Source organism: Patagioenas fasciata, unplaced genomic scaffold (genome assembly GCF_037038585.1).
Source record: "Patagioenas fasciata isolate bPatFas1 unplaced genomic scaffold, bPatFas1.hap1 Unplaced_92, whole genome shotgun sequence".
Taxonomy (NCBI): Eukaryota; Metazoa; Chordata; class Aves; order Columbiformes; family Columbidae; genus Patagioenas; species Patagioenas fasciata.
Window position 1 is genome coordinate 1 of NW_027288814.1, and position 25,787 is coordinate 25,787.

Sequence of the window (25,787 nt, forward strand, 5' to 3'; positions counted from 1 at the left end):
GGGATGTCACAATGGGCCCAGGGGACAACGAAGCATCCTGGGACGCCACAATGGGCCCGGGGAAAAAGGGGGGTCCCCAGGTTGTTCACAATGGGCCCTGGGGACAATGGGGGTCCTGGGATGTCACAATGAACCCTAGGGACAAAGGGGGTCCCCAGGATGTAACAATGGGCCCTGGGCACAAACGGGATCCCCATGATGTCACAATGGGCCTTGGAGACAAGGGGTGTCCCGCCCTGTCACAATGGTGCCTGGGGACAAAGGGCTCCCCAGGATGTCACAATGGGCCCTGGGGACAAGGGGGGTCATGGGATGTCACAATGGGTCCTGGGGACAAAGGGGTCCCCACGGTGTCACAATGGGCCCTGGGGACAAAGTGGAGTCCTGGTATGCCACAATGGGCCCCAGTGACAAAGGGGGTCCCACGGTGTCACAATGGGCCCTTGAGACAACAGGGTCCCCAGGATGTCACAATGGGCCTGGGGACAAAGGGGGCTGCCCAGGATGTCACAATGGACTCTGGGGACAAGGGTGGGTCCTGGTATGTCACAATGGCCCCTGGGGACAAAGGGGGTCCCCAGGATGTCACAATGCGCCCTGGGGAAAATGGGGGGTCCTGGGATGTCACAATGGGCACTGGGGACAAAGGGGGCTCCCCAGGATGTCACAATGGGCTCTGAGGACAAGAGGGGTCCCAAGGATGTCACAATTGGCACTGGAGAAAAAGGGGAGGGTCCCCACGGTGCCACGATGGGCCCTGGGGACAATGGGGGGTCCTGGGATGTCACAATGGGCCCTGGGGACAAAGTGAGTCCCCAGGATGTCACAATGGGCCCTGGGGACAAAGGGGGTTCCCCTGAACGTCACAATGGGCCTTGGAGACAAAGGGGGGTCCCCAGGATGTCACAATGGGCACTGGAGAAAAAGGGGGGGTCCCCACGGTGTCACAATGAGCCCTGGGGACAATGGGGGATTTTGGGATGTCACAATAGGCCCTGGGGACAAAGGGGCTCCCCAGGATGTCACAATGGGTCCTGGGGACAACGGGGGTCCCCACAGTGTCAGAATGGGGACGGGGGATAAAGGGGGACCGCAGGATGTGCATAATGGGGCCTGGGGACAATGGGGGGTCGTGGGATGTCACAATGGGCCTTGGGGAAAAAGAGGGTGTCTCCAGGATTTCACAATGGGCCGGGGGAACAACAGGGGGTCCTGGGACGTCACAATGGGCCCTGGAGAAAAGGGGGGTCCCCAGGATGTCACAATAGGCCCTGGGGACAAAGAGGAGTCCCCTGAATGTCATAATGGGCCCTGAGGACAAGGAGGGTCTCCACGGTGTCACAATGGGCCCTGGGGACAAAGGGAGTCCCCAGGATATCACAATGGGCCCTGGGGACAAAGAAGGTCCCCATGGTGTCAGAATGGGCCCTGGGGACAAAGGGGGGTCCCCAGGATGTCACAATGGGCCCTGGGGACAATGGGGGGTCCTGGGATGTCACAATAGGCCCTGGGGACAAAGGGGGTCCCCATGATTTCACAATGGGCCCAGGGGACAATGGGGCATCCTGGGACGTCACAATGGGCCCTGGGGACAAAGGGGGTCCCCATGATTTCACAATGGGCCTGGGGATAAAGGGGGACCCCAGGATGTGTATAATGGGGCCTGGGGACAATGGGGGGTCCTGGGATGTCACAATGGGCTCTGGGGACAATAGGGGGTCCTGGGACGTCACAATGGGCCCTGGAGAAAAGGGGGGGTCCTGGCATGTCACAATAGGCCCTGGGGACAAAGGGGGTCTTCAGGATGTCACAATGGGCCCGGGGGACAAAGGGGGTCCCCAGGATGTCACAATAGGCCCTGGGGAAAAAGAGGGCTCCCCAGGATATCACAATGGGCCCTGGGGACAAAGAGGGGTCCACAGGATGTGCACAATGGGCCCTGGGGACAAAGGGGGCTCCCCAGGATATCACAATGGGCTCTGGTGACATAGGGGTCCCCAAGATGTCACAACGGGTCCTGGGGACAAGGGGGGTCCCAAGGATGTCACAATGGGCACTGGAGACAAAGGGGGGGTCCCCACGGTGCCACGATGGGCCCTGGGGACAAGGGGGTCCCCAGGATGTAACAATGTGCCCTTGGGACAATGGGGGCTCCTGCGATGTCACAATGGGCCCTGGGGACAAAGGGAGGCCCCAGGATGTCACAATGGACCCTGGGGACAAAAGGGGTCCCCGGGATGTCACAATGGGCCCAGGGGACAACGAAGCATCCTGGGACGCCACAATGGGCCCGGGGAAAAAGGGGGGTCCCCAGGTTGTTCACAATGGGCCCTGGGGACAATGGGGGTCCTGGGATGTCACAATGAACCCTAGGGACAAAGGGGGTCCCCAGGATGTCACAATGGGCCCTGGGGATAAAGGGGACTCCCCAGGATGTCACAATAGGCCCTGGGGACAAAGGGGGTCCCCAGGATGTCACAACGGGCCCTGGGTACAAGGGGGGTCCCACCCTGTCACAATGAGCACTGGGGACAAAGGGGGTCCCCAGGATGTCACAATGGGCACTGGAGACAAAGGGGGGGTCTCCACGGTGCCACAATGGGCCCTGGGGACAAGAGGGTCCCCACGGTTTCACAATGGGCCCTGGGGACAAGGGGGATCCCCGCCCTGTCACAATGGGCCCTGGGGCCAAAGGGATCCCCAGGATGTCACAATGGGCCCTGGGGACTGCGGGGGGTACTAGGATGTCACAATGGGTCTTGGGGACAAAGAGGAGTCCCCCTGAATGTCACAATGGGCCCTGAGGACAAGGGGGGTCCCCATGGTATCACAATAAGCCCTGGGGACAAAGTGGGGTCCTGGGATGTCACAATTGGCCCTGGGCACAAAGGGGGGTGCACATGGTGTCAAAATGGGCCCTGGGGACAAAGGGCGTCCCCAGGATGTCACAGTGGGCCCTGGGGACAAAGTGGTCCCCATGGTATCAGAATGGGCCCTGGGGACAAAGAGGGGTGCCCTGAATGTCACAATGGGCCCTGAGGACAAAGGGGGGTCCCCAGGATGTCACAATGGGGTCTTGGGACAAAGGGGGTCCCCAGGATGTCACAATGGTCCCTGGGGACAATGGGGGTTCCTGGGACATCACAGTGGGCCCTGGGGACAAAGGCGGTCCCAGGGTGTCACAATAAGCCATGGGGACAAGGGGGGTCCCCAGGATGTCAGAATGGGCCCTGGGGACAACGCGGGGTCCTGGGATGTCACAATGGGCCACGGGGACAAAGGCGATCCCCATGGTGTCACAATGGGCCCTGGGGACAAGGGGGTCCCCAGGATGTCACAATGGGCTCATGGGATAAAGGGGGTACCCACGGTGTCACTATAGGCCCTGGGGACAACGGGGGGTCCCCACGGTGCCACGATGGGTCGTGTGGACAAGGGGGTCCCCAGGATGTTCACAACGGGCCCTGAGGACAAAGGGGGTCCCCACGGTGTCACAATGGTCCCTGGGGACAACTTGGGGTCCTGGGATGTCACAATGGGCCCTGGGGACAAAGGCGGTCCCCAGGATGTCACAATAAGCCCTGGGGACAAGGGGGGTCCCCAGGATGTCACAATGGGCACTGGGGACAAAGGGGTACCCACGGTGTCACTATAGGCCCTGGGGACAACGGGGGGTCCCCACGGTGCCACGATGGGCCCTGGGGACAAGGGGGTCCCCAGGATGTTCACAATGGGCCCTGGAGACAATGGGGTGTCCCCAGGATGTCACAATGGGCCCTGGGGACAAAGAGGGTCCCCAGGATGTCACAATCGGCCTTGGGCACAAAGGGGGGTGCACATGGTGTCAAAATGGGCCCTGGGGACAAAGGGCGTCCCCAGGATGTCACAGTGGGCCCTGGGGACAAAGTGGTCCCCATGGTATCAGAATGGGCCCTGGGGACAAAGAGGGGTGCCCTGAATGTCACAATGGGCCCTGAGGACAAAGGGGGGTCCCCAGGATGTCGCAATGGGCCTTGGGGACAATGGGGGGTCCTAGGATGTCACAATGGGCTCGAGTGACAAATGGGGTCTCCATGGTGTCACAATGGGCCCTGAAGACAAAGGGGGTCCCCTGAATGTCACAATGGGCCCTGAGGACAATGGGGGGTCCCCAGGATGTCGCAATGGGCCTTGGGGACAATGGGGGGTCCTAGGATGTCACAATGGGCCCGAGTGACAAATGGGGTCTCCATGGTGTCACAATGGGCCCTGAAGACAAAGGGGGTCCCCTGAATGTCACAATGGGCCCTGAGGACAATGGGGGTTCCTGGAACGTCACAATGGGCCCTGGGGAGAAAGGGAGGTCCCCAGGATGTCACAATGGGCCCTGGAGACAATTGGGGGTTTTGGGATGTCACGATGGGCTCTGACGACAAGGGGAGGTGCCCATGGTGTCACAATGGCTCCTCAGTGACAAGGGGGGTCCCTATAGTGTCACAATGGGCTCTGCAGACAATGGGGGGTCCTGGGATGTCACAATGGGCACCAGTGACAAAGGGGGTCCTCATGGTGCCACAATGGGCCCTGGGGAGTAAGTGGGGTCCTGGGATGTCACAATGGGTCCTGGGGACAAAGGGTGATCCTTTGATGTCACAAGGGGCCCTGGAGGCAAGGGGGTCCCCAGGATGTTACAATGGGCCCTGGGCACAAAGGGGGGTCCCCATAGTGTCACAATGGGTCCCCAGTGACAAGGGGGTCCCCACGGTGCCACGATGGGCCCTGGGGACAAGAGGGGGTCCCCATGGTGTCACAATGGACCCTGGGGTCAAAGGGGGTTCCCAGGACATCACAATGGGCTCTGGGGACAATGGGGATCCTGGGACATCACAATGAGCCCTGGGGACAAGGGGGGGTCCTGGGACGTCACAATGGGTCCTGGGGACAAAGCGGTTCCCCAGGATGTCACAATGGGCCCCGGGGACAAAGCAGGGTCCTGGGACGTCACAATGGGCCCTGGAGACAAAGGGATTCCCCAGGATGTCACAATGGGCCCTGGGGACAAAGGGGGTCCCCACAGTGTCACAATGGTCCCTGGGGACAAAGGAGATCCCCACAGTGTCACAATGGGCCCAGGGGACAAAAGGGGGACCCCAGGATGTCACAATGGGGTCAGGGGACAATGGGGGGTCCTGGGACGTTATAATGGGCCCTCGGGAAAAAGGGGGTCCACATGGTGCCACAATGGGCCCTGGGGACAACGGGGGTCCCAGGATGCCACAATGGACACTGGGGACAAGGGGGTCCCCAGGATGTCACAATGGGCCCTGGGGACAACCGTGGCTCCTGGGATGTCACAATGGGCCCTGGGGACACAGGTGGTCCCCAGGATGTCACAATGGGCCCTGGGGACAAAGTGGGGTCCTAAGATGTCACAATGGGCACTGGGGACAAAGGGGGTCCCCATGGTGCCACAATGGGCCTTGGGGACAATGGGGTCTCCCCAGGATGTCACAATGGGCCTTGGGGAGAAAGGGGTGTCCCCTGAATGTGCATAATGGGCCCTGGGGACAAAGGGTGGTCGCCGGGATGTCTCAGTGGGCCCTGGGGACAATGGGGTGTCCTGGGATGTCACAATGGGCCCCAGTGACAAATGGGGTCTCCACGGTGTCACAATGGGCCCTGGGGATAAAGGGGGGTCTCCAGGATGTCACAATGGGCCCAAGTGATGAGTCCCCACAGTGCCACTATGGGCCCTGGAGACAAGGGGGGTCCCCAGGATGTCACGATGGGGCCTGGGGACAACGAGGGGTCCTGGGACGTCACAATGAGCCCTGGGGAAAAAGGGTGGTCCCCATGATGTCACAATGGGCACTGGAGACAGTGGGGGGTCCTGGGATGTCACAATGGGCCCTGGGGACAAAGTAAGGTCCTCGGCTGTCACAATGAGCCCTGAGGACAAGGGGGGTCCCCAGAATTTCACAATGAGCACTGGGGACAAAGTGGGGTCCTGGGATGTCAAAATGGGCCCTGGGGACAAAGGGGGTCCCTTAATTGTCACAATGGGCCCTGGGGACAAGGGGGGTCCCTTAATTGTCACAATGGGCCCTGGGGACAAAGTGGGGTCCTGGAATGTCACAATGGGCCCAGAGGACAAAGGGGGTCCCCATGGTGCCACAGTGGGCCCTGGGGACAAAGGGGGTCCTGAGACGTCACAATGGGCCCTGGGGAAAAGGCAGGGTCCCCACGGTGTCACAATGGGCCCTGGGGACAATGGGGGGTCCTGGGATGTCACAATGGGCCCCAGTGACAAAGGGGGTCCCCATGGTGCGACAACGAGCTCTGGGGATAAAGGGGGTCTCCAGGATGTCACAATGGGCCCTGGGGACAAAGGAAGTCCCCAGAATGCCACAATGGGTCCTGGAAAGAAGTGGGGTCCCCACCGTGTCACAATGGGCCTTGGGGACAAAGGGGGGTCCCCAGGATGTCACAATGGGCCCCGGGGACAAAGGGGTCCCCAGGATGTCACAATGAGTACTGGGGACAAAGGCGGGGTCCCCATGGTGTCACAATGGACCCAAGTGACAGGACGAGTCCCCACGGTACCACTATGGGCCCTGGAGACCAGGGGGTTCCCCGGATTTCACAATGGGCCCTGGGGACAAGGGGGGTCCCAGGATGTCACAATGGGCACTGGGGACAACGAGGGGTCCTGGGACGTCACAATGAGCCCTGGGGAGAAAGGGGGGTCCCCACCCTGTCAGAAGGGACCCTGGGGACAAGGTGGGGTCCTGGGATGTCACAATGGGCCCTGGGGACAAAGGGGGTGTCCATGGTGCCACAATGGGCCCTGGGGAGTAGGGGGGGGGGGGTCCCCTCGGTGCCACGATGGGCCCTGGGGACAAGGGGGTCCCCAGGATGTCACAATGGGCCTTGAGGACAAATTGGGGTTCTGGGATGTCACAATGGGCCCTGGGGACAAAGGGGGTCCCCAGAATGTCACAATGGGCCCTGGGGACATTTGGGGTCCCCAGAATGTCACAATGGGTCCTGGGGACAATGGGGGATCCTGAGACGTCACAATGGGCCCTGGGGACAAAGTGGGTCCCCATGGTGTCACAATGGCCCTGGGGACAATGCAGGGTCCCCAGGATGTCACAATGGCCCCTGGGGACATTAGGGGTCCCCACAGTTTCACGATCTTAAGCCTTGACACCCCCCAACTACTGGGTCCTTAGGGTTACTCCCGGGTCCCTCCTGAACTGAATCCCCGCCCGAACTCCTGGGTCTGATAGAGGGCACGAACATTTTAAGGGTTAACAAAACATAATTGGGTGCCCACTAACGAGCCAACACTTTAGGGCTGAGCCACACGAGCCCTTAGTTCAGAGCTTTAGGTGAACTCATGGTAAGGAAACCAGAACCCAGCAGTGCCAGGATCAGGAGTTTTACGGCACCAGCTGTGAACGCGAGGGGACGAGAGAACCGAGATTTACAGCAAAAAGGGGGCGCCAGGCTGGGTTCAACCGACCTGGAGCTTGGGTCCCAGTCCATTCAACACAAGGAGCCAAACCTGAGGAAGCTGAAGGAGCCTTCATCCAAAGACCCCTCCTCCAGAGCACCAGGTGGCGCCGCGCAGGCGAACAGGGGGCGTCCAGGCGGAGACTACGGCAGTGATGAGCGGGAAAGGTTATGGATGTGCGCGGGCGCTCTGGGGTCGTTGGGACACGAGCACCTCGCTGTATTTAAACGCAGCTCCTGCCGCTCGGAGCGGCGCACGAGGGGTGGAACCATCGCTCCCCTTGCGCCCGACGGCGAAACGAACGCAGCTGCTCTGGAGCCCTGCGGGGTGTGGAGGTTCATGGCTCCGGAGGCTGTAAAGTTGTTTTTGCGCCTCCGTTCCCCTCATGCCCCCCCCATTCCCTTCACACCGACCCCCAATCCACCCCCCACCCGACCCCCAGCTCCCCCCCCACCCCGACCCCCAATCCACCCCCCACCCCGACCCCCAGCTCCCCCCCACCCCGACCCCCAATCCACCCCCCACCCGACCCCCAGCTCCCCCCACCCCGACCCCCCAATGCCCCCCAGTTCCTCCCCAGACTGACCCCCAATGCCCCCTCACACCGACCCCCAAGGCCGCCCCCGCACACCAACCCCCCAGTTCCCCCCTCAAACACCGACCCCCAATCCCCCCCCGGACCCTAATTCCCCCTCGCACTGACCCCCAACGCCCCCCACACCAACCCCTAATGCCCCTCACATCGACCCCCAAATCCTCCCCAGACTGACCCCTCAAATCCTCCCCAGACCAACCCCCAACTTCCCCCCCACACCGACCCCCAATTCCCCCTCACACCGACCCCCAATGTCCCCCCCCCCACACCAGACCCCAATTCCCCCACACACCGACCCCCAATTCCCCCCCACACTGATCCCCAATGCCCCCCCACACACCGACCCCCAATTCCTCCCCAGACTGACCCCCAATGCCCCCTCACACCGACCCCCAAGGCCCCCCCTGCACTGACCCCCCCACACCGACCCCCCAATTCCCCCCTCAAACACCGACCCCCAGTGCCCCCCCACTGGACCCTAATTCCCCCTCGCACCGACCCCCAATGCCCCCCCACACACTGACCCCCAGTTCCTGCCCCCCACACCAACCCCTAATGCCCCTCACATCGACCCCCAAATCCTCCCCACACTGACCCCTCAAATCCTCCCCAGACCAACCCCCAACTTCCCCCACACCGACCCCCAATTCCCCCTCACACCGACCCCCCAAGCCCCCCCCACCGATCCCCAATTCCTCCCCACACCGACCCCCAATGTCCCGCTCACACCGACCCCCAGTTCCTCCCCCACACCGCCCCCCAATTCCCCCCTCACACCGACCCCAAATCCCCACCCCCACACTGCCCCCCAAATCCCCCCCTCACGCCGACCCCAATTCCTCCCCCCACACCGACCCCCAATGCCCCTCACGCCGACCCCCAGTTCCCCTCACAACCTCCACCAAAACGGCGGCGCCTCCCCCTCCTCCCTCCCGCCTTTTCCCGCCACACACTCCCGGCACGTGACGCCGGCGAGGGGGCGTGGCCGGCGGCGAGGGGGCGTGGCCGCGGCGCCGGCGGGCGGGAAGCGCCGGGGCGGGAAGCACCGGGTGAGGAGATCGCGTCCCCTCGGGTCCCTCGTGTCTCTTCATGTCCCATCGCGTCCCCTCGGGTCCCTCGGGTCCCCTCGTGTCCCCTCATCTCCTCAGCACCCCCGCTGGAGCCCGCCCGTCCCTCCCCTCCAGGAGAGACCCCGGGGCTGGGGCGGATCCGCCATCAATCCCCCCACAGACTTTTTCTCTCTTTCATCCCCCTTTTCCCTCTTTTCCCTCTTTCCCCCTTTATCCCTCTTTCCCCCCTTTTTCCCTTCCCCCCCTTTTTCCCTCTTTTCCCTCTTTCCGCCGTTTTTCCCTCTTTTCCCTCTTTCCCCCCTTTTCCCTCTTCCCACTTTTCCCCCCCTTTTTCCCTCTTTTCCCTCTTTCCCCCTTTATCCCTGTTTCCCCCCTTTTTCTCCCTTTCCCCCCTTTTTCCCTCTTCCCCCTCTTTTCCCCCTTTTTCTCCCTTTTTCCTTCTTCCCCCCCTTTTCCGCCTTTTCCCTCTTTCCCCCTTTATCCCTCTTTTCCCTCTTTCCGCCCTTTTCCCTCTTCCCCCCTTTTTCCCTCTTTTCCCTCTTTCCCCTTTATCCCTCTTTGCCCCCTTTTTCCCTCTTTTTCCTCTTCCCCCCCTCTTCCCCCTCTTTTCCCTCTTCCCCCTTTTTCCCTTTTCCCCTCTTTTCCCCCTTTTTCCTCTTTCCCCCCTTTTCTCCCCTTTTCCCTTCTTTCCCACCTTTCCCTCTTTCCCCCTCTTTCCATCTTATCCCTCTTTTCCCCCTTTATCCCTGTTTCTTCCCTTTTCCCCCCCTTTCCCTCTTTCCTCGCTTTTTCCCTATTTTTCCCTCTTTTCCCCCTTTTTCCCTCTTTTCCCTCTTTCCTCGCTTTTTCCCTCTTTTTCCCTCTTTCCCCCCTTTTTCCCTCTTTCCCCCCTTTTTCCCCCTTTTCCCTCTTTCCTTGCTTTTCCCCCCTTTTCCTTCTTTCCCCCCTTTTCCCCTCTTTTCCCTTTTTCCCCCTTTTCCCTCTTTCCCCCCTTTTTCCCCCTTTCCCCCCTTTTCCCTCTTCCCCGTTTCCCTCTCCCGTTTTCCCGTCCCTCCTCCCATTCCCGTGCAGCCCAACCCCTTCCCCCCTTTTCCCCAGAGCAGTTTTCATACAGATCCCCCCTTTCCCCCCAGCCCCGAACCCCCGGGGGTTTCTCAGCATCAGCAGCCACTTCACTCCCCCCAATTTAACTCTTTGTGTCCCTTTTCCAGGCTCTTTGGGAGCCCGGGTGTCCTGGGGCCGCTCTGGTTTTTGCTCCGGGGTGTTTGGAGCCCGGTGACCACGGACCTGTTTCCCTTGGGCGACGAGCTGCGTGGCTTTGCCCAGAGCCCCGGGCTGCTCTGCGGGGAAGCGCTGGAGCCCGACCTGGAGCCCAGTCTGAGCCTGGAGCCCGACCTGAGCCTGGAGCCCGACCTGGAGCCCAACCTGAGCCTGGAGCCCAACCTGAGCCTGGAGCCCGACCTGAGCCTGGAGCCCAACCTGAGCCTTGAGCTCAGTATTTACTACTGATCAGTATTTAGTAATGATGGTCAGTATTTATTAATGATGATCAGTATTTATTAATGGTGATCAGTAATTATTAATAACGGCTAGTATTTATTAATGACGCTCAGTATTTATTAATGATGGTCAGTATTTATTAATGACGATCAGTATTAGTGGTGATCAGTAATTATTAATAACGGTATTTATTAATGACGATCAGTATTTATTAATGATGGTCAGTATTTATTAGGGACAATCAGCATTTATTAATGATGGTCAGTATTTATTAATGACGATCAGCATTATTAATAAGGATCAATATTTATTAATGGTGATCAGTATTTATTAATAACGACCAGTGTTTATTAGTGATGGTCAGTATTTATTAATGGTGATCAGTATTTATTAATGATGGTCAGTATTTATTAAGGACGATCAGTATTTATTAATGGTGATCAGTAATTATTAATAACAGTCAGTATTTATTAATGACGATCACTATTTATTAATGATGGTCAGTATTTATTAATGACGATCAGTATTATTAATGATGATCATTATTTATTAATGATGATCAGTATTTATTAATAACAATCAGTATTTATTAGTGACAGTCAGCATTTATTAAGGACAGTCAGTATTTATGAATGGTGGTCAGTATTTATTAAGGACATCAGTATTTATTAATGATAGTCAGTATTTATTAAGGACAATCAGTATTTATTAATGATGGTCAGTTTTTATTAATGGTGATCAGTATTTATTAATAAGGATCAGTATTAATGATGATCAGTATTTATTAATGATGGTCAGTATTTATTAATGACAATCGGCATTATTAATAAGGATCAATATTTATTAATGGTGATCATTTATTGATAACGATCAGTATTTATTAGTGATGGTCAGTATTTATTAATGGCGATCAGTATTTATTAATGATGGTCAGTATTTATTAATAGCGATCAGTATTTATTAATGACAATCAGTATTTATTAATGACGGTCAGTATTTATTAATAACGATTGGTATTTATTAATGATGATCAGTATTTATTAATGATGGTCAGTATTTATTAATGATGATCAGCAATATGAATAAGGATCAATATTTATTAATGGTGATCAGCATTTATTAATAATGATCAGTATGTATTAATAACGATCAGTATTAATGATAACCAGTATTTATTAATGATGGTCAGTATTTATTAATGGCGATCAGTATTTATTAATAACGATCAGTATTAATGATGATCAGTATTCATTAATGATGATCAGTATTTATTAATGACAATCAGCATTATTAATAAAGACCAATATTTATTAATGGTGATCAGCATTTATTAATAATGATCAGTATTTATTAATGATGGTCGGTATTTATTAACGGCGATCAGTATTTATTAAGGATGATCAGTATTTACTAATGACGGTCAGTATTTATTAACGGTGGCTGGTATTTATCAACAATCGGTATTGATTAACGGTCGCTATCTATTAATGATGAGCATTTATTAACGGCAGAGCAACCCCTGCCCGCCACCGTTGCTTCTCTCGTGCAGGGTGGGAACATCTACCGCCTGCCGACCGCGGCTGGGAGGAAAACGCCTGCACCGGGCGGTGAGTGAACCCGTGGGAGCTTGAGGGCACGTTTGCCTTAAATCCTTGTTATTTAACCCTTTTGGCTTGAAACCTTTGAGACCGAACGCCGATTGATTCCACCGGGCAAGCTCCACCTGCCTGGAGCTTCAGTGCCGACTACGCCATCTGTTCTAAAAGCGCCGTGACTTTATCATGTTGATTTTTTTACCTATTTATCCTGATTTTTGTCACTTTAGCCACTTGGCGGCTACTCCGGTTGAGGATGGCGGCGTCTCCATGTGCCGGAACCACGGGTGGTCGGTGGACGCCGAGAGGGGGCAGGTAACGGGCACCCATGGGTGCTGCTCATTGAGCGGGGATCTGAGCGAAGGCGGCGAGGGGGACGGCGGTGCCGTCGAAGCCCTTTGCGGGGGTCGTTACCAAATTGTGCGTAACTGGATGATTTGTGAAAGTCGCTGCCGATTGAGTGGAGACGACGGGGTGAGAAAACGAGAAATAGGGAATCGCTGCGGTGTAAAGATTCGCGTTGCGCGCTCCCGCCCGGTTTGGGTCGTGTTTAGCGTAGCGGGTTTTATTATCCTCGTTATATAATGGAGAAATAATTGGGAAGAGCAGTTTGCAAAGCGCTTTGATATCCTCCAGCGCCACCGACGCTCCCGGTTCCGTTTGTGCTCAGGTGCGCGACGCGGGCGATGCAAACACCGCGAAACCATCGTTGGGAGATGGAAACGGCGCCTCCGAACCCCCGACGCTGTCCGAAAACCCCCCTGGTGATCCCGGTGTTGGTTCCAGTGACAAGGAACGAGGTGGGTGAGGAGTACTTGGATGGTTGTGCGATGATTCGGCAACCGGCGGTGCCGGAGTCGCTTCCCAGAGCACCCGTGTGTGTGTCCCTGGCTGAACCAAGGGTGCTACGTGCCCCAGAACCCCCCAAATTACACCCAAATAACACCCAAATACACCCGGGAGTAACCCTAAGGACCCAGTAGTTGGGGGGTGTCAAGGGTTAAGATCGTGAAACTGTGGGGACCCCTAATGTCCCCAGGGGCCATTGTGACATCCTGGGGACCCTGCATTGTCCCCAGGGCCATTGTGACACCATGGGGACCCACTTTGTCCCCAGGGCCCATTGTGACGTCTCAGGATCCCCCATTGTCCCCAGGGCCCATTATGACATTCTGGGGACCCCAAATGTCCTCAGGGCCCATTGTGACATTCTGGGGACCCCCTTTGTCCCCAGGGCCCATTGTGACATCCCAGAACCCCAATTTGTCCTCAGGGCCCATTGTGACATCCTGGAGACCCCCTTTATCCCCAGAGCTCGTTGTCGCACCATGGGGACCCCCTTTGTCACTGGGGCCCATTGTGACATCCCAGGACCCCCCATTGTCCCCAGGGCCCATTGTGACACCGTGGGGACACCGCCTTTTCCCCAGGGCCCATTGTGACGTCTCAGGACCCCCTTTGTCCCCAGGGCCCACTGTGGCACCATGGGGACCCCCTTTGTCCTCTGGGCCCATTGTGACATTCCAGGACCCCACTTTGTCCCCAGGGCCCATTGTGACAATTAAGGGACCCCCCTTGTCCCCAGGGCCCATTGTGACAATTAAGGGACCCCCTTTGTCCCCAGGGCCCATTTTGACATCCCAGGACCCCACTTTGTCCCCAGTGCTCATTGTGAAATTCTGGGGACCCCCCTTGTCCTCAGGGCTCATTGTGACAGCCGAGGACCTTACTTTGTCCCCAGGGCCCATTGTGACATCCCAGGACCCCCCACTGTCTCCAGTGCCCATTGTGACATCATGGGGACCACCCTTTTTCCCCAGGGCTCATTGTGACGTCCCAGGACCCCTCGTTGTCCCCAGGCCCCATCGTGACATCCTGGGGACCCCCCTTGTCTCCAGGGCCCATAGTGGCACTGTGGGGACTCATCACTTGGGCCCATTGTGACATCCTGGAGACCCCCCTTTATCCCCAGGGCCCATTGTGACACCGTGGAGACCCCATTTGTCACTGGGGCCCATTGTGACATCCCAGGACACCCCATTGTCCCCAGGGCCCACTGAGACATCCCGGCGACCACCCTTTGTCCCCAGGGCCCATTATGCACATTCAGGGGACACCCCTTTGTCCCCAAGGCCCATTGTGACATCCTGGGGAGACCCCATTGTCCCCAAGGCCCATTGTGGCACCATGGGGACCCCCTTTGTCCCCAGTGCCCATTGTGGCATCTTAGGACCCCACTTTGTCCCCAGGGCCCATTGTGACATCCCAGGAGCCACCGTTGTCCCCAGTGTCCATTGTGGCATCCTGGGACCCCCGTTGTCCCCAGGGCCCATTGTGGCACCATGTGGACCCCCTTTTTCCCGAGGGCCCATTATAACGTCCCAGGACCCCCCATTGTCCCCAGGGACCATTGTGACACTGTGGGGACCCCCTTTGTCTCCAGGGCCCATTGTGACGTCCCAGGACCCTGCTTTGTCCCTGGGGCCCATTGTGACATCCTGGGGAACCGCTTTGTCCCCAGGACCCATTGTGACGTCCCAGGACCCCCCCTTGTCCCCAGGGCTCATTGTGATGTCCCAGGATCCCCATTGTCCCCAGAGCCCATTGTGATGTCCTGGGAACCCCCTTTGACCCCAGGGTCCATTGTGACACCATGGGGACCCCCTCTTGTCCCCAGGGCCCATCGTGGCACCGTGGGGACCCCCTTGTCACTGGGGACCCATTGTGACACTATGGGGACCCCCCCTTGTCCCCAGGGCCCATTGTGACATCCTGGGACCCCCCTTTGTCCCCAGTGCTCATTGTGAAATCCTGGGGACCCACTTTGTCCCCAGGGCCCATTGTGGCACCATGGGGAGCGCCTTTGTCACTGGGGACCATTGTGACATTCCAGGATTTTACTTTGTCCCCGGGGCCCATTGTGACATCCTGGGGATCCCCCTTTGTCGCCAGGGCCCACTGTGACACCGTGGGCACCCTCTTTGTCCCATGGGCCCATTGTGACCTTCAAGGGACCCCCCATTGTCCCCAGGGCCCATTGTGACATCCTGGGTACCCCCTTTGTCCCCAAGACCCATTGTGACATCCTAGTACCCCCCGCAGTCCCCAGGGCCCATTGTGACATCCTGGGGATCCCTTTGGCCCCAGGGCCCATTGTGACAGGGCGGGGATCCCCCTTGTCCCCAGGGCCCATTGTGAAACCGTGGGGACCCTCTTGTCCCCAGGGCCCATTGTGGCACCGTGGAGACCCCCCCTTTGTCTCCAGTGCCCATTGTGACATCCTGGGGACCCCCTTTGTCCCCAGTGCTCATTGTGACAGGGTGGGACCCCCCTTGTACCCAGGGCCCGTTGTGACATCCTGGGGACCCCCTTTGTCCCCAGGGCCTATTGTGACATCCTGGGGAGTCCCCTTTATCCCCAGGGCCCATTGTGACATCCTGGGGACCCCCTTTGTCCCTAGGGTTCATTGTGACATCCCAGGACCCCCATTGTCCCCAGGGCCCATTGTGAACAACCTGGGGACCCCCCTTTTTCCCCGGGCCCATTGTGGCGTCCCAGGATGCTTCGTTGTCCCCTGGGCCCATTGTGACATCCCGGGGACCCCTTTTGTCCCCAGGGTCCATTGTGACATCCTGGGGCCTCCCTTTGTCCCCAGGGCCCATTGTGACATCGCAGGAGCCCCCATTGTCCCAAGGGCACATTGTTACATCCTGGGGACCCCCTTGTCCCCAGGGCCCATCGTGGCACCGTGGGGACCCCCCCTTTGTCTCCAGTGCCCATTGTGACATCCTTGGGACCCCCCTTGTCCCCAGGACCCGTTGTGACATCTTGGGGACCCCTATGTCACCAGAGCCCATTGTGATATCCTGGGGAGCCCCCTTTGTCCCCAGGGCCCATTGTGCACATCCTGTGGACCCCTCTTTGTCCCCAGGGCCCATTGTGATATCCTGGGGAGCCCTCTTTTTCCCCAGGGCCTATTGTGACATCCCAGGACCCCCCATTGTCCCCAGGGCCCATTGTGACACCGTGGAGACCCTCCTTGTCCTCAGGGCCCATTATGACATTCAGGGGACTCCTCTTTGTCCCCAGGGCCTATTGTGACATCCTGGGGACCCCCCTTTTCTCCAGGGCCCATTGTGACGTCCCAGGACCCCCTGTTGTTCCCCCGGCCCATTGTGAAATCCTGGAGACACCCTCTTTTTCCCCAAGGCCCATTATGACATCCCACGACCCCCCATTGTCCCCAGGCCCCATTATGCACATCCTGCGGTCCCCCTTTATCCCCCGTCCCCATTCTGACACTGTGGGGACCCCCGTTGTCCCCAGGACCCATTGTGACATCCTGGGGAGCCCCTTTGTCCCCAGGGCCTATTGTGACATCCCAAAATCCCCCATTGTCCCCAGGGCTCATTGTGACACCGTGGGGACCCCCCCTTTTTCTCCAGTGCCCATTGTGACATCCTGGGGACCCCCCTTTGTCTCCAAGGCCCATTGTGACGTTCAGGGGAACCCCCTTTGTCCCCAGGGCCCATTGTGACATCCTGGGGACTCACTTTGTCCCCAGGGCCCATTGTGACATCCCAGGACCCCCCATTGTACCCAGGGCCCATTGTGACATCCTGGGAACCCCCTTGTCCCCAGGGCCCATCGTGGCACCGTGGGGACCCTCCCCTTTTGCTCCAGTGCCAATTGTGACATCCTTGGGACCCCTCTTGTCCTCAGAGCCCATTGTGACATCCTGGGGAGCCCCCTTTGTCCCCAGGGCCCATTGTGCACATCCTGTGGACCCCTCTTTGTCCCCAGGGCCCATTGTGATATCCTGGGGAGCCCTCTTTTTCCCCAGGGCCTATTGTGACATCCCAGGACCCCCCATTGTCCCCAGGGCCCATTGTGACACCGTGGAGACCCTCCTTGTCCTCAGGGCCCATTATGACATTCAGGGGACTCCTCTTTGTCCCCAGGGCCTATTGTGACATCCTGGGGACCCCCCTTTTCTCCAGGGCCCATTGTGACGTCCCAGGACCCCCTGTTGTTCCCCCGGCCCATTGTGAAATCCTGGAGACACCCTCTTTTTCCCCAAGGCCCATTATGACATCCCACGACCCCCCATTGTCCCCAGGCCCCATTATGCACATCCTGCGGTCCCCCTTTATCCCCCGTCCCCATTCTGACACTGTGGGGACCCCCGTTGTCCCCAGGACCCATTGTGACATCCTGGGGAGCCCCTTTGTCCCCAGGGCCTATTGTGACATCCCAAAATCCCCCATTGTCCCCAGGGCTCATTGTGACACCGTGGGGACCCCCCCTTTTTCTCCAGTGCCCATTGTGACATCCTGGGGACCCCCCTTTGTCTCCAAGGCCCATTGTGACGTTCAGGGGAACCCCCTTTGTCCCCAGGGCCCATTGTGACATCCTGGGGACTCACTTTGTCCCCAGGGCCCATTGTGACATCCCAGGACCCCCCATTGTACCCAGGGCCCATTGTGACATCCTGGGAACCCCCTTGTCCCCAGGGCCCATCGTGGCACCGTGGGGACCCTCCCCTTTTGCTCCAGTGCCAATTGTGACATCCTTGGGACCCCTCTTGTCCTCAGAGCCCATTGTGACATCCTGGGGAGCCCCCTTTGTCCCCAGGGCCCATTGTGACATCCCAGGACCCCCCATTTTCCCCAGGGCGCATTGTGACATCCTGGGGACCCCCTTTGTCCCCAGGGGCCATTGTGACATACCAGGACCCACCCTTGTCCCCAGAGTCCATTGTGACATCCTGGGCAGCCCCCTTTGTCCCCAGGCCCATTGTGACATCCTGGGGACCCTGTTGTCTCAAGGGCCCATTGTGACACCGTGGGGACCCCCTTTGTCACTGGGGCCCATTGTGGCATACCAGGACTCCACTTTGTCCCCAGGGCCCATTGTGACATCCTGGGGACCCCTTTGTCCCCAGGCACCATTGTGACAGGGCGGGACACCCCTTGTCTCCAAGGCCCATTGTGACATCATGGGGATCCCATTTGTGCCCAGGGCCCATTGTTACATCCTGGGGACCCCCTTTGTCCCTAGGGTTCATTGTGACATCCCAGGACCCCCATTGTCCCCAGGGCCCATTGTGAACAACCTGGGGACCCCCCTTTTTCCCCGGGCCCATTGTGGCGTCCCAGGATGCTTCGTTGTCCCCTGGGCCCATTGTGACATCCCGGGGACCCCTTTTGTCCCCAGGGTCCATTGTGACATCCTGGGGCCTCCCTTTGTCCCCAGGGCCCATTGTGACATCGCAGGAGCCCCCATTGTCCCAAGGGCACATTGTTACATCCTGGGGACCCCCTTGTCCCCAGGGCCCATCGTGGCACCGTGGGGACCCCCCCTTTGTCTCCAGTGCCCATTGTGACATCCTTGGGACCCCCCTTGTCCCCAGGACCCGTTGTGACATCTTGGGGACCCCTATGTCACCAGAGCCCATTGTGATATCCTGGGGAGCCCCCTTTGTCCCCAGGGCCCATTGTGCACATCCTGTGGACCCCTCTTTGTCCCCAGGGCCCATTGTGATATCCTGGGGAGCCCTCTTTTTCCCCAGGGCCTATTGTGACATCCCAGGACCCCCCATTGTCCCCAGGGCCCATTGTGACACCGTGGAGACCCTCCTTGTCCTCAGGGCCCATTATGACATTCAGGGGACTCCTCTTTGTCCCCAGGGCCTATTGTGACATCCTGGGGACCCCCCTTTTCTCCAGGGCCCATTGTGACGTCCCAGGACCCCCTGTTGTTCCCCCGGCCCATTGTGAAATCCTGGAGACACCCTCTTTTTCCCCAAGGCCCATTATGACATCCCACGACCCCCCATTGTCCCCAGGCCCCATTATGCACATCCTGCGGTCCCCCTTTATCCCCCGTCCCCATTCTGACACTGTGGGGACCCCCGTTGTCCCCAGGACCCATTGTGACATCCTGGGGAGCCCCTTTGTCCCCAGGGCCTATTGTGACATCCCAAAATCCCCCATTGTCCCCAGGGCTCATTGTGACACCGTGGGGACCCCCCCTTTTTCTCCAGTGCCCATTGTGACATCCTGGGGACCCCCCTTTGTCTCCAAGGCCCATTGTGACGTTCAGGGGAACCCCCTTTGTCCCCAGGGCCCATTGTGACATCCTGGGGACTCACTTTGTCCCCAGGGCCCATTGTGACATCCCAGGACCCCCCATTGTACCCAGGGCCCATTGTGACATCCTGGGAACCCCCTTGTCCCCAGGGCCCATCGTGGCACCGTGGGGACCCTCCCCTTTTGCTCCAGTGCCAATTGTGACATCCTTGGGACCCCTCTTGTCCTCAGAGCCCATTGTGACATCCTGGGGAGCCCCCTTTGTCCCCAGGGCCCATTGTGACATCCCAGGACCCCCCATTTTCCCCAGGGCGCATTGTGACATCCTGGGGACCCCCTTTGTCCCCAGGGGCCATTGTGACATACCAGGACCCACCCTTGTCCCCAGAGTCCATTGTGACATCCTGGGCAGCCCCCTTTGTCCCCAGGCCCATTGTGACATCCTGGGGACCCTGTTGTCTCAAGGGCCCATTGTGACACCGTGGGGACCCCCTTTGTCACTGGGGCCCATTGTGGCATACCAGGACTCCACTTTGTCCCCAGGGCCCATTGTGACATCCTGGGGACCCCTTTGTCCCCAGGCACCATTGTGACAGGGCGGGACACCCCTTGTCTCCAAGGCCCATTGTGACATCATGGGGATCCCATTTGTGCCCAGGGCCCATTGTTACATCCTGGGGACCCCCTTTGTCCCTAGGGTTCATTGTGACATCCCAGGACCCCCATTGTCCCCAGGGCCCATTGTGAACAACCTGGGGACCCCCCTTTTTCCCCGGGCCCATTGTGGCGTCCCAGGATGCTTCGTTGTCCCCTGGGCCCATTGTGACATCCCGGGGACCCCTTTTGTCCCCAGGGTCCATTGTGACATCCTGGGGCCTCCCTTTGTCCCCAGGGCCCATTGTGACATCGCAGGAGCCCCCATTGTCCCAAGGGCACATTGTTACATCCTGGGGACCCCCTTGTCCCCAGGGCCCATCGTGGCACCGTGGGGACCCCCCCTTTGTCTCCAGTGCCCATTGTGACATCCTTGGGACCCCCCTTGTCCCCAGGACCCGTTGTGACATCTTGGGGACCCCTATGTCACCAGAGCCCATTGTGATATCCTGGGGAGCCCCCTTTGTCCCCAGGGCCCATTGTGCACATCCTGTGGACCCCTCTTTGTCCCCAGGGCCCATTGTGATATCCTGGGGAGCCCTCTTTTTCCCCAGGGCCTATTGTGACATCCCAGGACCCCCCATTGTCCCCAGGGCCCATTGTGACACCGTGGAGACCCTCCTTGTCCTCAGGGCCCATTATGACATTCAGGGGACTCCTCTTTGTCCCCAGGGCCTATTGTGACATCCTGGGGACCCCCCTTTTCTCCAGGGCCCATTGTGACGTCCCAGGACCCCCTGTTGTTCCCCCGGCCCATTGTGAAATCCTGGAGACACCCTCTTTTTCCCCAAGGCCCATTATGACATCCCACGACCCCCCATTGTCCCCAGGCCCCATTATGCACATCCTGCGGTCCCCCTTTATCCCCCGTCCCCATTCTGACACTGTGGGGACCCCCGTTGTCCCCAGGACCCATTGTGACATCCTGGGGAGCCCCTTTGTCCCCAGGGCCTATTGTGACATCCCAAAATCCCCCATTGTCCCCAGGGCTCATTGTGACACCGTGGGGACCCCCCCTTTTTCTCCAGTGCCCATTGTGACATCCTGGGGACCCCCCTTTGTCTCCAAGGCCCATTGTGACGTTCAGGGGAACCCCCTTTGTCCCCAGGGCCCATTGTGACATCCTGGGGACTCACTTTGTCCCCAGGGCCCATTGTGACATCCCAGGACCCCCCATTGTACCCAGGGCCCATTGTGACATCCTGGGAACCCCCTTGTCCCCAGGGCCCATCGTGGCACCGTGGGGACCCTCCCCTTTTGCTCCAGTGCCAATTGTGACATCCTTGGGACCCCTCTTGTCCTCAGAGCCCATTGTGACATCCTGGGGAGCCCCCTTTGTCCCCAGGGCCCATTGTGACATCCCAGGACCCCCCATTTTCCCCAGGGCGCATTGTGACATCCTGGGGACCCCCTTTGTCCCCAGGGGCCATTGTGACATACCAGGACCCACCCTTGTCCCCAGAGTCCATTGTGACATCCTGGGCAGCCCCCTTTGTCCCCAGGCCCATTGTGACATCCTGGGGACCCTGTTGTCTCAAGGGCCCATTGTGACACCGTGGGGACCCCCTTTGTCACTGGGGCCCATTGTGGCATACCAGGACTCCACTTTGTCCCCAGGGCCCATTGTGACATCCTGGGGACCCCTTTGTCCCCAGGCACCATTGTGACAGGGCGGGACACCCCTTGTCTCCAAGGCCCATTGTGACATCATGGGGATCCCATTTGTGCCCAGGGCCCATTGTTACATCCTGGGGACCCCCTTTGTCCCTAGGGTTCATTGTGACATCCCAGGACCCCCATTGTCCCCAGGGCCCATTGTGAACAACCTGGGGACCCCCCTTTTTCCCCGGGCCCATTGTGGCGTCCCAGGATGCTTCGTTGTCCCCTGGGCCCATTGTGACATCCCGGGGACCCCTTTTGTCCCCAGGGTCCATTGTGACATCCTGGGGCCTCCCTTTGTCCCCAGGGCCCATTGTGACATCGCAGGAGCCCCCATTGTCCCAAGGGCACATTGTTACATCCTGGGGACCCCCTTGTCCCCAGGGCCCATCGTGGCACCGTGGGGACCCCCCCTTTGTCTCCAGTGCCCATTGTGACATCCTTGGGACCCCCCTTGTCCCCAGGACCCATTGTGCACATCCTGTGGACCCCTCTTTGTCCCCAGGGCCCATTGTGATATCCTGGGGAGCCCTCTTTTTCCCCAGGGCCTATTGTGACATCCTGGGGACCCCCTTTGTCCCCCGGGCCCATTGTGACATCCTGAAGACCCCCTTTGTCCCCAGGGCCTATTGTGACATCCCAGGACCCCCCCTTTTCTCCAGGGCCCATTGTGACGTCCCAGGACCCCCTATTGTCCCCAGAGCCCATTGTGACATCCCAGGACCCCCATTGTCCCCAGGCCCCATTATACACATCCTGGGGTCCCGCTTTATCCCCAGGGCCATTGTGACACCATGGGGACCCCCTTTGTCCCCAGGACCCATTGTGACGTCCCAGGATGCCCCATTGTCCCCTGGGCCCATTGTGAAATCATGGGGACCCCCTTTGTCCCCAGGGCCTATTGTGACATCCCAGGACCCCCCATTGTCCCCAGGGCCCATTGTGACACCGTGGAGACCCTCCTTGTCCTCAGGGCCCATTATGACATTCAGGGGACTCCTCTTTGTCCCCAGGGACTATTGTGACATCCTGGGGACCCCCCTTTACTCCAGGGCCCATTGTGACACCGTGGAGACCCCATTTGTCACTGGGGCCCATTGTGACATCCCAGGACACCCCATTGTCCCCAGGGCCCACTGAGACATCCCGGCGACCACCCTTTGTCCCCAGGGCCCATTATGCACATTCAGGGGACACCCCTTTGTCCCCAAGGCCCATTGTGACATCCTGGGGAGACCCCATTGTCCCCAAGGCCCATTGTGGCACCATGGGGACCCCCTTTGTCCCCAGTGCCCATTGTGACATCTTAGGACCCCACTTTGTCCCCAGGGCCCATTGTGACATCCTGGGGACCACCTGTGTCCCCAGGGCCCATTGTGACATCCCAGGAGCCACCGTTGTCCCCAGGGCCCATTGTGACATCCTGGGGACCCCCTTGTCCCCAGTGTCCATTGTGGCATCCTGGGACCCCCGTTGTCCCCAGGGCCCATTCTGGCACCATGTGGACCCCCTTTTACCCGAGGGCCCATTATAACGTCCCAGGACCCCCCATTGTCCCCTGGGCCCATTGTGACATCCTGGGGTCCCCCTTTTGTCCCCTGGGCCCATTGTGACACCATGGGTACCCCCTTTGGCCCATGGGCCCATTGTGACATCCTGAAGACCCCCTTTGTCCCCAGGGCCTATTGTGACATCCCAGGACCCCCCCTTTTCTCCAGGGCCCATTGTGACGTCCCAGGACCCCCTATTGTCCCCAGAGCCCATTGTGACATCCCAGGACCCCCCATTGTCCCCAGGCCCCATTATACACATCCTGGGGTCCCCCTTTATCCCCAGGGCCATTGTGACACCATGGGGACCCCCTTTGTCCCCAGGGCCCATTGTGACGTCCCAGGATGCCCCATTGTCCCCTGGGCCCATTGTGAAATCATGGGGACCCCCTTTGTCCCCAGGGCCTATTGTGACATCCCAGGACCCCCCATTGTCCCCAGGGCCCATTGTGACACCGTGGAGACCCTCCTTGTCCTCAGGGCCCATTATGACATTCAGGGGACTCCTCTTTGTCCCCAGGGACTATTGTGACATCCTGGGGACCCCCCTTTACTCCAGGGCCCATTGTGACGTCCCAGGACCCCCTATTGTTCCCAGGGCCCATTGTGACATTCTGGGGACCCCAAATGTCCCCAGGGCCCGTTGTGACATCCTGGGGACCCCCTTTGTCCCCAGGGCCTATTGTGACATCCTGGGGAGTACCCTTTATCCCCAGGGACCATTATGACACTGTGGGGATCTCCTTTGTCCCCAGGGACCATTGTGACACTGTGGGGACCCCCTTTGTCCCCAGGGCCCATTGTGACATCCTGGGGACCCCCCTTGTCCCCAGGGCCCATTGTGAAATCCGGGGAACCCCCTGGTCTCCAGGGCCCATAGTGGTACCGTGGGGACTCGTCCTGTCACTTGGGTCCATTGTGACACCATGGGGACCCCGCCTTTGTCTCCAGTACCCATTGTGACATCCTGGGGACCCCTTTGTCCCCGGGGCCCATTGTGACATCCTGGGGACCCCCCTTTGTCCCCAGGGCCCATTGTGACATCCCAGAACCCCAATTTGTCCTCAGGGCCCATTGTGACATCCTGGGGACCCCCTTGTCCCCAGGGCCCATCGTGGCACCGAGGGGACCCCCCCCCCCCCCAGTCCCCAGGGCCCATTGTGGCACCATGGACACCCCCTTTGTCCCCAGCGCCCATTGTGACATCCCAGGACCCCACCTTCTCCCCAGGGTCCCTTCTGACAGGGTGGGGACCCCCCCTTTCTCCCCAGGGCTCATTCTGACGTCCCAGGACCCCTCGTTGTCCCCAGTGCCCATTGTGACATCCTGGGGACCCCCCTTGTCCCCAGGGCCCATTGTGAAATCCGGGGAACCCCCTGGTCTCCAGGGCCCATAGTGGTACCGTGGGGACTCGTCCTGTCACTTGGGTCCATTGTGACACCATGGGGACCCCGCCTTTGTCCCCAGTACCCATTGTGACATCCTGGGGACCCCTTTGTCCCCGGGGCCCATTGTGACATCCTGGGGACCCCCCTTTGTCCCCAAGGCCCATTGTGACACCGTGGGGACCCCACTTCTTTCCAGGACCCATTGTGGCATTCTGGGGACTTCCTTTGTCCCCAGGGCCCATTGTGACATCCTGGAGACCCCCTTTATCCCCAGAGCTCGTTGTCGCACCATGGGGACCCCCTTTGTCACTGGGGCCCATTGTGACATCCCAGGACCCCCCATTGTCCCCAGGGCCCATTGTGACACCGTGGGGACCCCGCCTTTTCCCCAGGGCCCATTGTGACGTCTCAGGACCCCCTTTGTCCCCAGGGCCCACTGTGGCACCATGGGGACCCCCTTTGTCCTCTGGGCCCATTGTGACATTCCAGGACCCCACTTTGTCCCCAGGGCCCATTGTGACAATTAAGGTACCCCCTTTGTCCCCAGGGCCCATTTTGACATCCCAGGACCCCACTTTGTCCCCAGTGCTCATTGTGAAATTCTGGGGACCCCCCTTGTCCTCAGGGCTCATTGTGACAGCCGAGGACCTTACTTTGTCCCCAGGGCCCATTGTGACATCCCAGGACCCCCCACTGTCTCCAGTGCCCATTGTGACATCATGGGGACCACCCTTTTTCCCCAGGGCTCATTGTGACGTCCCAGGACCCCTCGTTGTCCCCAGGCCCCATCGTGACATCCTGGGGACCCCCCTTGTCTCCAGGGCCCATAGTGGCACTGTGGGGACTCATCACTTGGGCCCATTGTGACATCCTGGAGACCCCCCTTTATCCCCAGGGCCCATTGTGACACCGTGGAGACCCCATTTGTCACGGGGGCCCATTGTGACATCCCAGGACACCCCATTGTCCCCAGGGCCCACTGAGACATCCCGGCGACCACCCTTTGTCCCCAGGGCCCATTATGCACATTCAGGGGACACCCCTTTGTCCCCAAGGCCCATTGTGACATCCTGGGGAGACCCCATTGTCCCCAAGGCCCATTGTGGCACCATGGGGACCCCCTTTGTCCCCAGTGCCCATTGTGACATCTTAGGACCCCACATTGTCCCCAGGGCCCATTGTGACAT

General features: G+C 59.0%; 1 long non-coding RNA gene across 1 annotated transcript; it reads left to right on the forward strand.

Moving 5' to 3' along the window:
• Positions 1–10,384: 10,384 nt before the first annotated feature.
• LOC139826918 (uncharacterized) lies at positions 10,385–12,629 on the forward strand. The gene is made up of 3 exons (XR_011737019.1): positions 10,385–10,691; positions 12,213–12,270; positions 12,489–12,629. It is a non-coding gene; the product is annotated as an uncharacterized lncRNA (long non-coding RNA).
• Positions 12,630–25,787: the final 13,158 nt, after the last annotated feature.